The 14719-nt window shown below is 60.2% G+C and overlaps 1 protein-coding gene across 12 annotated transcripts in view; it reads left to right on the forward strand.

The window, feature by feature from the left end:
• GRAMD1B (GRAM domain containing 1B) overlaps window positions 1–14719 on the forward strand; it is a 255635-nt gene that overhangs the window by 176638 nt on the left and 64278 nt on the right. The gene's annotated exons all lie outside the window — the stretch shown is intronic.

The raw sequence follows: 14719 nt of genomic DNA on the forward strand, positions 1-14719 counted from the left end.
CGATCTGTCCGCACTCCCCACACGTTGTAGAGTGTCGGTGCTTTTCGCATCCCCGTCTTGGGCTCCGCTGCCCTTCGCTCACGCTTCTCCTCCCGCTGCCTGTGGAGACCTTATTTATGCTTCATCGCTGAGCTTCACTGTCGCTTCCAGAAGCAGCCATCCCAGATTTATCTCACCCCAAATAGGAGTTCGTTCCTTCACTCTCTCAGCAGCACTTTGCCCAGACTCCCAGATTCATTCATTGTCTTGAAGTAGATGCCTTTCTATCACACACCCCATCTTCTCGGAGAGTGACTCTGTCTTAGATTGTACTTTCTACAAGGCTTTGCACATGGTGCTCAAACAATATTTGCTGGGTAATTGATCACCCTCTTGAATCTGTGTAGTTCTTTTTGCTTTTCAAAGCTGTTTTATGTATTTCCTCTTTTGAAAATCAGAATTAAAGAACTTTTGGGAGAAAAATGATTAGTAGTTTTAACTTGTTTGGAGGCTTGGGGTTTTACAGCGTATTGTGGGCAGCCTTTTTTGGTGCATGGGACGATGCTCCAACCAACTGAGCCTCCGGCCGGGGCTGCGTCCTCCCTTGCTTTTATCTCACTGTTTCTCAGGCTTCGCTTTTCTTGTCCTGCCTGCTTCTGGTGCCGTGAGAGGCTGTCCTGTTCTGATAGGAGCTGTTAGCACAGTTGAGAGAGTTATTTCTGAAGTGCTGAGCTCTCCGGCAGGAAGTAGGTCAGATTCAAGTGGCCTTGCCAGAGGACTCCAGTCCTTCCAGCCTCTCTCCGGCTCCCCTCCGGGCGGGCGGAGGCCACGCTGGGTTCCCCAGGACTTACCTAGCCCATAGCAGGTGCTCCGGTGGCGGTGAGTGAGTGCAACACGCCTGGGTGTCCTGAGCTGCCCAGCTGTCCGGGAAGCTGGTGAAGAACAGACTGAAGGGTCCCGGCTGCTATTTATGGGAAGCTGGGGGGATGGCCAGTTTGCCCTGAGGGGTGCTGAATGGGGAGGACACCTTGATGGGTGGCCGTTCAGTCAGCATGTCACCAGGTTTGCTAAGGGAGGAGACTATAGAGGAAGTGCCAAAGGACAGGGAAGAAGTGCAGCGAGATGCCGAGAGGCTCTGGGCAGAGACGCTGAAGAAACCACGGGAAGGACTCATTGCAGGTGGCCGATGTTTGCCAAAAACTCTTTGCTTAGAAGTCAAGTGATTGGGTGAAGTGCCCACAGTCCCAAGGTAGAAGGGCAAGAATCAGGCTTCTCCCTCCACGTCTTTTATTCCATCTCCCACAAGGATTCGCCAGCACCTCCAGTGCCATCCCTTCTTTCTGGGGCCAGCGAGCCTCAGCATACAGCCCATTGGTGTAAATAAAGTTTTATTGGGACACAGCCACCTTCCATCACCTGTGGTCTGGGCTGCTCTCACTTCCCAACTAGTGTTCAGCAGTGATGACAGACCGCACGTGTGGTCTGCAGAGCCTTCCACAGGAACTGTCCGGCCTTTGCAGAAAGCATTCGCCAGCCCCGCTCTGTATCATGAAGAGATGACTGATTTTGAGTTGTTTTCCATGAGGATCATGCTTTGCACCAACCTGTGCGGGTTTTCTGAGCAAGTGCTCGTTTTTTCATGGCGCGTGTTTGCAAGGGGCTGTGCTAGAGCCCGTGGTGTGGTCTGGGACCCAGGCCCTCGGAGAACTCTGGCCATCTGAATTGCTCTGTGAGACCCCGTGAGGGGCTACACCCTAATAATAGACATTCGTTGTTTCTAACATTTGCTTACGGCTCAACATATGCCGTGTTACAGGGAAACCGAGGCTCGGGAGTGAGGGCAGGAGGCCCCGGCGACGAAGGGCAGGATTTGAGCCCCGTCTGGAGGAGAGCAAAGCCCTTGCACCCAGCACTGCCCTGTGGCCCCGCCACCGCCCGGCCCTCCTGCACCCTCCACGCCTACTCCCCGTCCTCGGGCTTCTGGGTCAGGAACCTCTTGCCTTCGCTCTGCTGGTGACACGTTGCCCTGGAGCATCCACTCCTCGCTCAGTTTTCTCTTTGACCCACCCCTCTGCTTTCAGTCATCTTTCTGACCCCCCCCCCCACCCCCACCATCCAGCCCCACTTCCTGGGGTGATTTTTGAAAGCAAATGAGGTCTGGGGCTCCCTTCATCAGCAGTCCCCCCACCTACTGCCCACCCCACCCCCCACCCCCCAGCCAGAGCAACGCTAGGCGCTCCATCTCTTGGGAAGACGGCTCCAGCGGCAGGAGCCGGAGAACTAGCTGAAAGGGAGCATGGCCCAGGGCCCTGGGGCACCAGAGTGGCAACAAGGCAGCTGCTGGGCAGGCTGAGCTGGCATTTCTGACCTTTGGGGAGAGAGGGCGTCCTTAAAGGGACAGTGAGCCCTTTTCTTTGCTGGTGGCCGACGGCCAGTTCAGATGCCGGGGATGTGAAGAGGCCATTGTTCTGGCTACGGGAGACAGCCCACACGGCCCAGCCTGTTCTTCCTTTCCCATCAGCAGCCACGTGCCCCTCTCTGAGGTGCAGCTTGTCAAGTGTGAAGGACGGTGAGCCCTCTGCAGCCACTGCCCCTCCCTCCTCCACCGTCTGAGGCAGCCTTGTCACCGAGGCTGGAGAACAGCTCGTCTCACCGCCCGCAGCTCCCTGCCCGCAGCTCCCTGTCCGCCCCGCGCCTGGCGAGGCATGGTCTCCGCAGGCCCGCGAGGAGCCCGGGCGCTGTGCGCTTGTCCCAGGTGCGGGGCGGGGCACGGGACGGTTTCCACGGGTGCCTCAGGTGAACTGCCCGCACGAGAAGCAGCTTAGGGTTCTGGTTCCGGTTCTAGAACTCTGGCCCCGGGATCTGATTGTCAGCAAGCACATCTGAGCGTGGGAACCACTGACCGGATGAACGGCGACCTGGCCGTCAGAACCATGTGGGGACACGCCGAGTCGGGGTGTCTATGCAGGGCCCCCGGGGTTGAGCGAGGCGGCTTCTCTGTGGTGGTTCAGAGCAGATACCCCGGGACTCGCCTGCTGGGGTTGACCCTGGGCCGCACCAGCCTTTCTCTTTATGATCTTCGGTGAGTTTCTCCCCCTTTCTGGGCCCCCACGTTCCTCCCTGTAAAATGGGTAATTTGGCGCCTGCTGTGTCGGATGGCGAGGAGGCTGAGGGAGTTGATGTTTGTAGGTTCTTACCACAGAACGAGCGTATCAGGAACCATGTGAGTGTTCACGAACCTCTAATTTTGGAGACTCTCACGCAGGTTGGAGATTGTGACTTCAAGAGTCGGCCAGGCCTCTGGCCCCGGAGAGGCCGGCCTTGGGGAGGGAAAGCCTTTCATGTTTTACAAGCGGCCGGCAGCACTCGGGGCGTCTGACTTGCTCTGGGAAGGCGGCCCCCACTTGCCCTCCTCGTCTCTCCGCCAGCCGTGAGGTGAGGCACATCCCTGCCTGGCCCTCAGCTCTGGGCGAGGTGGGGCCGAGGAGCGTGGCTGCTGCCACAGGAAGGCCCGGAGCCACATCTGTGAGGCTGGCTGGTCTCTCGGGCAGGAATTCAGGGAAGAGAAAACAGGCCGTGGCCCGAAATAGCTGGACATAAATGCCGGGCCCTGTGATTACTGCCCACACCCAGCGCGGCCCGGGGCAGGCCAGCCGCCCACAGCCTCCGACTCAGGGAGGAGCACGACAGAGGTGTCTGTGTGACCGGGGGGTGTGCCTCCAGGGTACGTGGGAGGCATGGTCCTCGGGAACACTGGTGAGCCAGAACGGGCACCACCGTTTAGCATGCGTCCAAGGTTTTATTATAACTTTTGGTTTTGCTCAACCATTACTTTTCTGAAAATGACCCTGTTGGACTAAATTTTTCCATGTTTAGTCTCCAGCTCGAGCCTGCCTTTCTCCCTCTGCTCTCTGGTGTCTCTGCACTCACTGCTCGGGGTGGCATCTGTCCAGCTGCGATGGGCATGGCTGGAGGTTAGAGGAGGCTGGGAGGACTGAGCTGTTCCCATTCTACCTGCCCCAGGGTGTTCTGGGAGGTAACCAAGCTGGACAGAAGGCCATTGGTCGAATAGATGTGAGTGCCATGCACCGGGCGGTGTATTCACCAGACCCTAATACAAGGGTTTTGGGGGGTCGAATGCTGGGTTACTCAGAGGGAACCAGGCAGCCCTCCAGGCACATCGCGTGGCTGCTTTCCATCCCCACTGGAAAGGTCAGCATGCAGGGGGCCAGCGGGGCCGCCCTTCCCAGCACGCTCACTCCCACGCACAGCGCACAGGGCTCCCGGCACGCTCCCAGCGGCACTGCTGCACGTGGCCGTGGCCGGGGCTTGGCACCTTTGGTGGCTCTCCCCCAGTGATGGGCGGGGGCAGCACCTCAGGTTGGAGGAACGCGTGGCCTCCTGCCCATCACTTAGCATGTTGATTCATTAGTTTGGTTTCTCTTCGAAGAAGCTGCATAGGAGACCACCTCTGGGTGGGAACTGGGCTGAGTTAGATCCGGCGGCTTCCTGCTTTGGAGACCCGTGGGTGCTGTGCTGTGTTCCTGGCCCCTGACAGACCTTACCTTCCATGGGGGAGGAGGGTGAGAGGAGAGGGGAAGTGGAGAGGCCTCGTGGTTTGGGGCACAAAAATCAGAAGCCCGTGCTCAGCCCCGCCCTGCAGTCCGCCGGGCGGCCTCCGCTGCGGCCACTCAGCTGGGGGGCTCAGCTGGAGGGCTCAGAGCTGGGGGGCTCAGCTGGAGGGCTCAGAGCTGGGGGGCTCAGGGCTGGAGGGCTCAGAGCTGGGGGGCTCAGGGCTGGGGGGCTCAGGGCTGGAGGGCTCAGGGCTGGAGGGCTCAGGGCTGGGGGCTCAGGGATGGAGGGCTCAGGGCTGGAGGGCTCAGGGCTGGGGGACTCAGGGCTGTGGGGCTCAGAGCTGGGGGGCTCAGAGCTGGGGGGCTCAGAGCTGGGGGGCTCAGGGCTGGAGGGCTCAGGGCTGGAGGGCTCAGAGCTGGAGGGCTCAGGGCTGGAGGGCTCAGGGCTGGGGGGCTCAGGGCTGGAGGGCTCAGGGCTGGGGGACTCAGAGCTGGGGGGCTCAGCTGGGGGGCTGAGAGCTGGGGGACTCAGGGCTGGGGGGCTCAGGGCTGGAGGGCTCAGGGCTGGGGGGCTCAGGGCTGGGGGGCTCAGGGCTGGAGGGCTCAGGGCTGGAGGGCTCAGGGCTGGGGGGCTCAGGGCTGGAGGGCTCAGGGCTGGGGGACTCAGAGCTGGGGGGCTCAGGTGGGGGGCTGAGAGCTGGGGGGCTGAGAGCTGGGGGACTCAGGGCTGGGGGGCTCAGGGCTGGGGGGCTCAGAGCTGGGGGGCTCAGAGCTGGAGGGCTCAGGGCTGGAGGGCTCAGGGCTGGAGGGCTCAGGGCTGGGGGGCTCAGGGCTGGAGGGCTCAGGGCTGGGGGACTCAGAGCTGGGGGGCTCAGCTGGGGGGCTGAGAGCTGGGGGGCTCAGCTGGAGGGCTCAGGGCTGGGGGGCTCAGGGCTGGGGGGCTGGTACGTGGTCTGGATGCCCCTGGAGAGGAGGCTGTGAGTCCCTCTTGAGGAGCTCCCTCCAGAGCTGCCCCCTGGCAGGTGCGGCCGCCTCAGCTGAGAAGTGTCCCTACGGGCACTCCTCCCTCCGTGGCCCCTCTTCTCTGCACCCCTGGCATCCTGTGTCTGTGGGCTGCTCCCCTTCTGTCTGGGCCTCCCTGTTACTTGGCGATTCTGCACGGGGCAGGGTTTGCAGACCCACCGTCTCACTGTCCTGTCTGAACAGCAGACCCCCCGAGTGTGGCTGGCGCTCCCCCAGCTGCGCCCCCCGGTGCTTGTGTCTCCCCTCACTCACTTCCGTGGTGACACAGATTTTAGCTGTCCTCCAGCCACAGGGTAGTTCTGGTCCAGGCTGAGCGTCCTGGTCTTTGCCCGCCGGTGCCGAGACGTTCACGGGCCGCCGAGTGTTGGAGAAGAAAGGTCCTCGGCCGAGGTCGGGCTGCTGCTGCGGAGCCCCGTTGCAGGCAGCCCCCTGCCCATGCTTGGCTGAGGCCCAGCAGCGTGTGGACGCTGGGAAGGGGACCTGACTTTGATGAGAGGGTATGGTCAGCCAGGATGTCGAAGCCCGTGCCATGGTGACTCGGCGCCCCGCTTCCACTCCGCTGCGCATCTGAGTCACGTCTCTGGTGTTCCGCCTGTCCCCTTCCAGCGCCCGTTGGAAGAGTCAGGCTTTGCTAACGGTCTCCAATGAGGACAGGTTCCGAGTGTAGGAAGAGGAGCTGCCCCGCTGCCCAACACAGCCCTGAGGGCTTTCTCCAACCTCCTCTCCGCGGAGACAGGCCTGCAGAGGTAGGAAGAGGGGCGGATAGTTCGAGGCAGTGACGTGTCACAGGAGAGAAAGGGAAAAGGAAGCGGGACTCCGGCCGGCCCGGCCCTGCCTGCTGTGGGCAGCACTGCTGTCGCCCTGCCTCCCTCTCTGTGGCCACAGAGCTCACCTCTTTTGCTTCTTCTTGCATGCGGAGGGGTGAGAGGTAAAGGATGATCTGAACCTTTAGAGCAGGAAGTAACGGGGGTCATCAGACCAACCCCTTCTTCTAACGTGCGAGGAAACCGAGGCCCAGGAAAGGGTGGGGTCTGCCCAGGTCACTGCCCAGGGTCACCTGAGTGCCTCTGCCCCAGGCAGGCGGTGCTGCCTGACAAGGTGAGAGTGGGATGACCTGTCGGAACTGTCTTCATGGCAAGTGTGTGTGTGTCCCTCAGAGCTGGAGGGCTCAGGGCTGGGGGCGGGAGGGGCAGCACCAGCTGCAGGAGCCACGCGGGAGGCGGAGCAGTGGCCGCAGCTGGACCCTGGAGAAGGCGGGTTCTGGGAAAGGCGTCCGGGTGCACAGACGATCTGCATGTAGTTAAGCCCGAGCAGGGCCGGCCACCTCTCCAGCAGCTGGCACATCTGCAGAGAGCGGGCTCCGGGAGCCCGCTGGGAGCCAGGCTGCGCACGAAGCAGAGGGTGGAAGTTCATGGGCCCCGTGAGAGCCCCCACCCGCCACCTCGCAGAGCCTGGGCTGGATGAAGGGAAGCAGGTCAGGTGCCTGGGAAGGACTCCAGCGCCTGCTTTCTACTGGGCCTTCTGCTCTGGTTGCCCCACGGACCAACCAAACTCCTGAGGCGGGGTGTGGAGTGGGGCCGGGAGGCGACAGCAGCTCTCTGGCACAAACCAAGGCCCCCAACGGGGCGGGGGCGTGCCTCCTGACTCATCACGACCCTCTACACCCCCACCCGGCCCGCAACCTTCATCTCGTCACCAGCTCCCGGCAGGCACCCCACAAGGGGTTTCATGCTGTGAGCCCTGCAGGCTGACAAGGCTGGTTGGTTCTCTCCAGGTTCAAGGAAGAGTGGGCACAGGTGGAGACGGAGGGGATGGTCACATGGCGCAAGCCTCGGCCAGTGGCCGGAGGGACTTGTGCTTCGGTGCAGCGCGCCAACATCTTAACTGGGGCAGCAGCCGGTGGCGTCCCTCTAAGACCTTGATCCAGGATTAGGGGAGGTCAGTTACCTCTGTGGAGAGGTGATTTGGACAGGGGCTTAGTCTCCTAATATCCTGAGGCGGAAGCCGTGGCAGGGTTGTCTGCAGGTCCCAAGGGCCAGGACGGGTCCGCATGCCTGAGCCTGCTCTTTGACCTCCCCCCTAATATGGGCAGCATGCCCCCTCCCTACTTACACACATCCCCTCAGGGCCATGAGCGTGTGTCCTGTGAGACAGAGACCCTGGAGAGGCCGAGACAGCCTTGCCTGGAGGAGGCCATGGAGAAGCCTGCATACGAGTGAGAGTGAGGGCGGGCGGAGCGAGCTTGAACTTCGATGCCAAGCGCTGGCCTGGCCCTGCAGCGAGCCAGGCTGAGGCGAGGGACAGTGATTTGTGCCTGTGGCCGTTAGGTGTGGTCTGGCCTGGGGAGGCCCCCTTCGCTGAGGCTGTTCTCTCTGGTGGAGGGCAGCTCCCACGAGGAACCAGCTGTGACCCCAGCAGCTCTTGCTGGGCAGCTGGGGAGCGAGAGCCCCCGGAAGGAGCCAACGCCAGGGGGCAGCTGTGCCCGCTCTTTCTGCCTGTGTCTCGGGCGCGGGAACATTGGGCTCTGCCTTCCTCACAGGCGCCCTGGAGAGCGAGCAGGTGTCCCCTCGTACAGGAAGTCACGGTGCGAGGTGGGGGGTAGCCAGCGGCAGGTCATAGCCAGCACTCGGCGACTCTTCGTGGTGGGAAGAGCATAGGGTTGAGAGGTTCGTGTTATTATTTAATCCTCTTTCAGGTCAACTTACGTTAACCCTGGGACCGTGGGCAGTCAAACCACTGTAATTTGCATAATTTAGTACTTAGATCTGGGCCTGTATTTTAAAGGTCTCCAGCCCCTTTTGTATCCACCCTCCTGGCAGTTCTGGGTTTGGAGCCTTCCCACGTGGGCAGGTGTGGCCGCCCCGGAGGACGATGCCCTCTGCCCTTGACATCCTCTGTCACGTCGCTGGGCCTCTCTGTAGCCACGGGCTCCACATACACTCAGCGGCCACCTGCTTCCCACGAGTCATGACCCTCGATTACTTCATGTGTCCTCATTGTCCTCCATCTAAGCTCCCTCCCCAGGAATCTAGTTTCTTGCGCAGACCTGTTCCCACACGAGGCATGCTGCACGATCACGCGAGACCGGGCCCTCTCTGTGGGGCAGAGCGTCTGCCCTGCCCGCCACCTCTGTGGGTCCTGCTGTGGCCACGTGCACCCACCTAATTCAGAGGATCTAGGAAAAGTGGAATTTTCAGAGAGAAATTTTCAAAACAAGAATAGAGCAAATGTAATTGGGTCAAATTAGAGAGCACGGAGGGAAAAGATGACGTGAGGGAGGTAACCTTTAAACCTGTGACGGCCTCCCGTCTGAGGCGTGCGTCTCAGGTGTGCTGGACCAGCTGCGGACTACTCGCCATCTCTCTGCCTCACGTCTTCTTCTGCGAAATTGTAACAATAATAAGATTAAATGAGACGAAAGCCAGTGGATATAGCGCCCAGAACTAGGCCTGGCACTCAGTTCTCAGTGAGCGTCAGCTCTGATTATTAACACGGGAAATCTTTTTAAAAAGAGGAAAATGGACTTTAAGAAAACAATTCGACTTCTGGACAGTATGCTCATTTGACTATAATTTCAGAAGTAATTTTTCTACTACGTTCCTAGAGAATTAAGGTAGAATTGCGTAGACCAGTGGCTCCTAATTTTTGCTGCACATTGCAATCACCTGGGAATGTTTATTTATTTTTAAATATATTTTTATTGATTTCAGAGAGGAAGGGAGAGGGAGACATAGAAATATCGATGATGAGAGAGAATCATTGATCAGCTGCCTCCTGCATGACCCCCACTGGGGATCCAGCCTGCAACCTGGGCATGTGCCCTTGACTGGAATCCAACATTGGACCCTTCAGTCCACAGGCCGACGCTCTTTCCACTGAGCCAAACTGGCGAGGGCCACCTAGGGATGTTTAAAAAATACTGATGCCTGCCCCTCACCCTCAGACGCCTGACGCATTGGCAAAGGGTATGAGCTAGGCAGTGAGGTATGTGAAAACTCCGAGGTGATTCTAAAGTGCAGCCAGCCCACCCACAACCAGTGTCACCCCAGTAAGACATAAAGTGCAGACCATCCCGTGGATGTGTAATGGATGGAGGCTGAGAATCTAGAGCGGCTGGTTGGGAACACTTAGAAAAGAAGAAGGTGATGCCGGCTGGCCTACGTCGGGAGGGTGTGCGGCTCGTATGGTGAATCGGCTTTGAGGGGCACGCACAGGGAGCCCTCCCCAGCAGGTGCCCTTCCCTGGCTGGGGCCGCGCCTTCTTCCCTGCTGGGCTCCGGGCCTGAGGGAACACTCGTCTGCCTGCTGAGCTTTGGCCAGAGGGCGGGCATCAGGTCGGTGGCGATGCTGGTGCGCCACAGGGGGAGTGGTGCCGGCTGTCGGGACCCGGCCTCCTCCCCACGTTCGTCTGGCCATTTCTTGCTTCAGGTTTTCATTACGTGGACATCCCTGCTCCTCATGTGAGAGATGCAGTGTTCACGCGAGGCCTTGGATTACAGCGGGGTCAGAGGCCTTTCGCGGACCGTGTGGACTCCCAGCCCCGCATCCGTGGGTTACAGGACGGGCTGGGAGCTGCGAGGGCGGAGGGGAGCCTGGGTCATCTGTTTTCTTGCCCTAGTGGTTCCTAAAACAGGGGTGGCTTCCTGAGGGATTCTGGGGGGTTATTCAGCAGGGTCTCCTGAGCACCTGACCGCCAGGCGCAGCCACCGCTTTACTCTCCAGGGATTGGCTTAGGACAGTGGCCAGCAAACTCATTAGTCAACAGAGCCAAATATCAACAGTACGATTGAAATTTCTTTTGAGAGCCAAATTTTTTAAACTTCTTCTAACGCCACTTCTTCAAAATAGACTCGCCCAGGCCGTGGTATTTTGTGGAAGAGCCACACTCAAGGGGCCAAAGAGCCGCATGTGGCTCTCAAGCCTCCGTTTGCCGACCATGCTCTAAGGGAAAGGTTTAATTCAGAAAATGATGCTTACTTTTCCCTCAATTCCCTAAATTCAGTCACAGAAGAGCAATTTGGGAATTCAGCACCAGCAGCTCGGTTGTGAAAAGGCAGCGCTCTCCAGGGGCGTAGGTTCCACCTGTGGTAGCCCCCAAGCGTAGTCCGACCACAGCGGGCTCTCCGACTGCACTGTGACTTTCCCAGGGGAAGGGGGGTGGTGCAGGGTGTGTGAACCCGGCAGGGAAAGGGCCCGCCTCCATCCCCATCAGCCTCCATCCCCATCAGCCTCCGTCCCCATCAGCCTCCGTCCCCATCAGCCCCCGTCCCCATCAGCCCCCGTCCCCATCAGCCTCCGTCCCCATCAGCCTCCGTCCCCATCAGCCTCCGTCCCCATCAGCGGCTCCTCCTGCCAGCAGCACCTTTTCTTCAAACAGGATGCGGTGGTTAAGAGCGGGCCTCGGGGGAGACGGGTTCAGGCACAGGCTCTGCTGTCTGCTAATCACACACCAGGAAGTTATGGGACCCACTGTCTCCTGGTTTCCTCCTCGGGGAATGGGGGCTGAGCCCCTGTTTTGGAACCTGCTGGCGGGAGTGAAGGAGACCCTTCGCCCGGGAGACGTGGCGAGTTGCACCGCGCATAGGAAATACTCTTCCGAGTTGGGGTCAGGTTCGTGTAGCCCGAGGGAGGCGCGGCTGATGGTGAAAGGAAGGTGTGACGTTGCACACCGCGCCGGCGGGCCCAGCTTCTCCGACTGGCTTGCTCTGGAGCTTCCTCATGACTACGAAGGTCGGATTTGGGAAGAGAGGGCGCGGGCACCTTCGGGTGACCAAGGAAGGTGCACAGACCTCACGCCCTGTGAAGAGTGAGGTTTCCCTTAGGCCCACACGACGGAGGCTTGTGAATACCCGTCTGCCTCAGGAAGATTCTTGTGATTTGCAGAAACAGCTATTGTTTGACCAGAGTTGACCAGAGTTTTCATTTGTTGGACAGACATTCTGTGTCAGATGCGGCGAGAAGGTGTTTTGTATTTGCCTCACTGAGTTCCCACCGGATTCAGCAAGACAGTGTTATTTCTGTGGCTGCTTTCAGGATGAAAATGTCTCAAAAGTCACAACATCAGTCATCGAGGGCCCCCGGATTTGGGCGCAGGCTGGTCTGGTCTCTGCGCCTGCCCTGTGAGCCCCCTGCTGTCACCCTAAACTGCGAAGACACCCACATGGGGGGCGGTGCGGAGCTGTCTGGGGAGAAAGATGCATCTGTGCACTTTGTGGTGGAGAAGCAAAGCCTCGGAAAAGGTGGTGGATTTGTCTTAAGTCACACAGAGAGTGCGTGCGGGGTCGTACCGTGAGTGCGTGCGGGGTCACACCGTGAGTGCGTGCGGGGTCACACCGTGAGTGCGTGCGGGGTCGTACAGTGAGTGCGTGCGGGGTCACACCGTGAGTGCGTGCGGGGTCACACCGTGAGTGCGTGCGGGGTCGTACCGTGAGTGCGTGCGGGGTCGTACAGAGAGTGCGTGCGGGGTCGTACCGAGAGTGCGTGCGGGGTCGTACCGTGAGTGCGTGCGGGGTCACACAGAGAGTGCGTGCGGGGTCACACAGAGTGCGTGCGGGGTCACACCGAGAGTGCGTGCGGGGTCACACCGAGAGTGCGTGCGGGGTCACAGAGAGTGCGTGCGGGGTCACACAGAGAGTGCGTGCGGGGTCATACAGAGAGTGCGTGCGGGGTCACACAGAGAGTGCGTGCGGGGTCATACCGTGAGTGCGTGCGGGGTCATACAGAGAGCGCGTGCGGGGTCACAGAGAGTGCGTGCGGGGTCACACAGAGAGTGCGTGCGGGGTCACACAGAGAGTGCATGCGGGGTCACAGAGAGTGCGTGCGGGGTCACACAGAGAGTGCGTGCGGGGTCACACAGAGAGTGCGTGCGGGGTCATACCGTGAGTGCGTGCGGGGTCACAGAGAGTGCGTGCGGGGTCACACAGAGAGTGCGTGCGGGGTCATACAGAGAGTGCGTGCTGGCAGGCCGGCTCCCCCAGCCCCTTCGTTTGCTGTCTGCGTGGAGCCAGGGCATTCGGTTCAGTCCTGACACCGGCACGGTAGCCCGGCCTCCTACGTGCTGGAGGGACATGCAGGGAGCAGCCTGCGGTCTCCCACGGTCTCAGCAGCGTGGACCACAACCTGCGACCAGGTTCTCCATTGGGCGCTGTGGCTGTGAGGACAGGCTGGGGGAAGGCAGCCTCCTTCTCCGGTGCCTGCTGTGCCGTGTAGGAAGCCCAGCAGCTGCAGCCGGGTCGGAGAGAAGTCACGTCGCTCGCCTTTTCAGATGAAGAGCTGGTTGAGTTGGGGGTAGGTGGGTCACAGAGTCAGAGAGCAGCAGTGCCTGGCTTTGCAGGCTGACCTGCTGCGAGGGCCCAGAGCTCTCTGTGTGGCAGGAGGAGGCAGGAGCAGTGCAGAGCACGAAGGCGGTTAGAAGGGGTGGGACTGACGCGAGGGGTGGGGAGAGTGCAGGGTGGGGGGTGGGGGGGGAGGGGGGAGGGAGGGAGCGGGCGCTGCTTGTTCCCAGGTGCTCCCGCACCCCCTCCTTAGGAGCAGAAGCGCCGCTAATGAGTGAGGTGGAACCAGACAGCCCAGACCCCGTGCGTCAGAGGCACCACAGGCTGCCGCTCTCTCCACGGCCGCAGGCAGGCAGTGAAGACCTGTTGCCACGAGCGAGGCAAGCCCAGGGTGGGACGTTCGCCAGCAGATGCCCACACAGTGTTGGCCCCTCCCGCGCGGGCCTGGTGAGCAGGACACAGCGATGTCGGGACTGTAACCACTGCCCCTCCAGCACGCTGTCCCGTGCAGCTGCAGCAGACGGACAACTTGCGTCCGTCCTTAAGAACATGCAGACAGGGAGAACGCGTAGCCAGCCCTTTGCTCCTGCTGTGGCCCATGGGAGAGCAGCGTGGGCGTCACCTGGGAGTTGGTCAGAAAGCTGGGTGACAGCAGAACTGGTGGTTCAGCTCGATCCTGAGGCCACAGAAGGTGAGCGACACTGAGCTGACCGTCACCATCGTCTTGGTTGTGGGGTGTCTTCCAGCCCAGGTTGGGTTCCCGTGCTGCTCCCGCCAGAAGGTGATGGTAGTTCTCACAGACTCGCCCTCTAGTGTATGTGGGTGTTAGGCAGCCAGTCATCATGGGGTTTGGGTGCGGGATCCGGACTCCCACTCAGCTGTTTCTAGCCATAGGACCTCCCGTCTTTCCAGGACTGACCGCCTTCTGTTAGATGTGGTCAATGAGGCCTGTACACAGGCCTCGCTTTACTGCGCTTCACAGATGTTGCATTTTTTTACAAATTGAAAGCAAGACCCTCCTCCAGTGCAAAGATGACGGCTTGTTTTATTGCGAAACCCACTTTATTGGGGCACCCGTTTTATTGTGAAACCTGCTTTATTGGGGCACCCATTTTATTGCGAAACCCGCTTTATTGGGGCACCCGTTTTATTGCGAAACCCGCTTTATTGGGGCACCCGCTTTATTGCGAAACCCGCTTTATTGGGGCACCTGCTTAATTGCGGCATCTGCTTTATTGCGGTGGTCTGGAATCGAACCTGCAGCGTCTCCAGGTGAGCCTTAGGTGATTGCTGGGGAAATCAAGGAGGAGTGGAAGTGCTGTGGAAGCTGTACATGACTTTCACAACCTTCACGGATGTTGGTGAGTAGAACACCTCATCTGAGAGAGCGTCTGCGGGCTGTTTCTGGGCCAACGCTGCATTTCATCGGGTGGACAGGAGAAGAAACCGTTTGAGGGTGCAGCTTAGGGTTTGGCGACCCAGGGCCCTGCTTTGTCACGAATGTGAGTGCCTCACTCGAGTGTTAATTTTTTGTCTGTAAGAGTCTGACCCGCTGGAGAAGCAGGCGTCAGGGCCGGCTGCCGTGGAGCCTGGGGGCCACCGGCGGGCCCGCTCTCCTCTCTGGCAGGCGGTGGTCTCTGGTCTGCGCCGCTCCCCTCTCCGGAGCTGGGGCGCGAGCAGCTGTCAGCCTGCGGGATGCAAGGCTCTGTTTTGACTGGGCGCCCGCTTTGATCGAGTGCCACCTCCTTTGAAAACGGGACCCGATTCGCACCTGGGAGGTAATTGGTGCAGCGGAGGGAGCAGACCCTCTCCGGAGCATCACCTTGTGCGCTCTCGGATGGGGACCGAGAGGAAGTCGCGGGCCGCGGGG

This window comes from Plecotus auritus (assembly GCF_963455305.1).
Source record: "Plecotus auritus genome assembly, chromosome: 13".
Taxonomy (NCBI): domain Eukaryota; kingdom Metazoa; phylum Chordata; class Mammalia; order Chiroptera; family Vespertilionidae; genus Plecotus; species Plecotus auritus.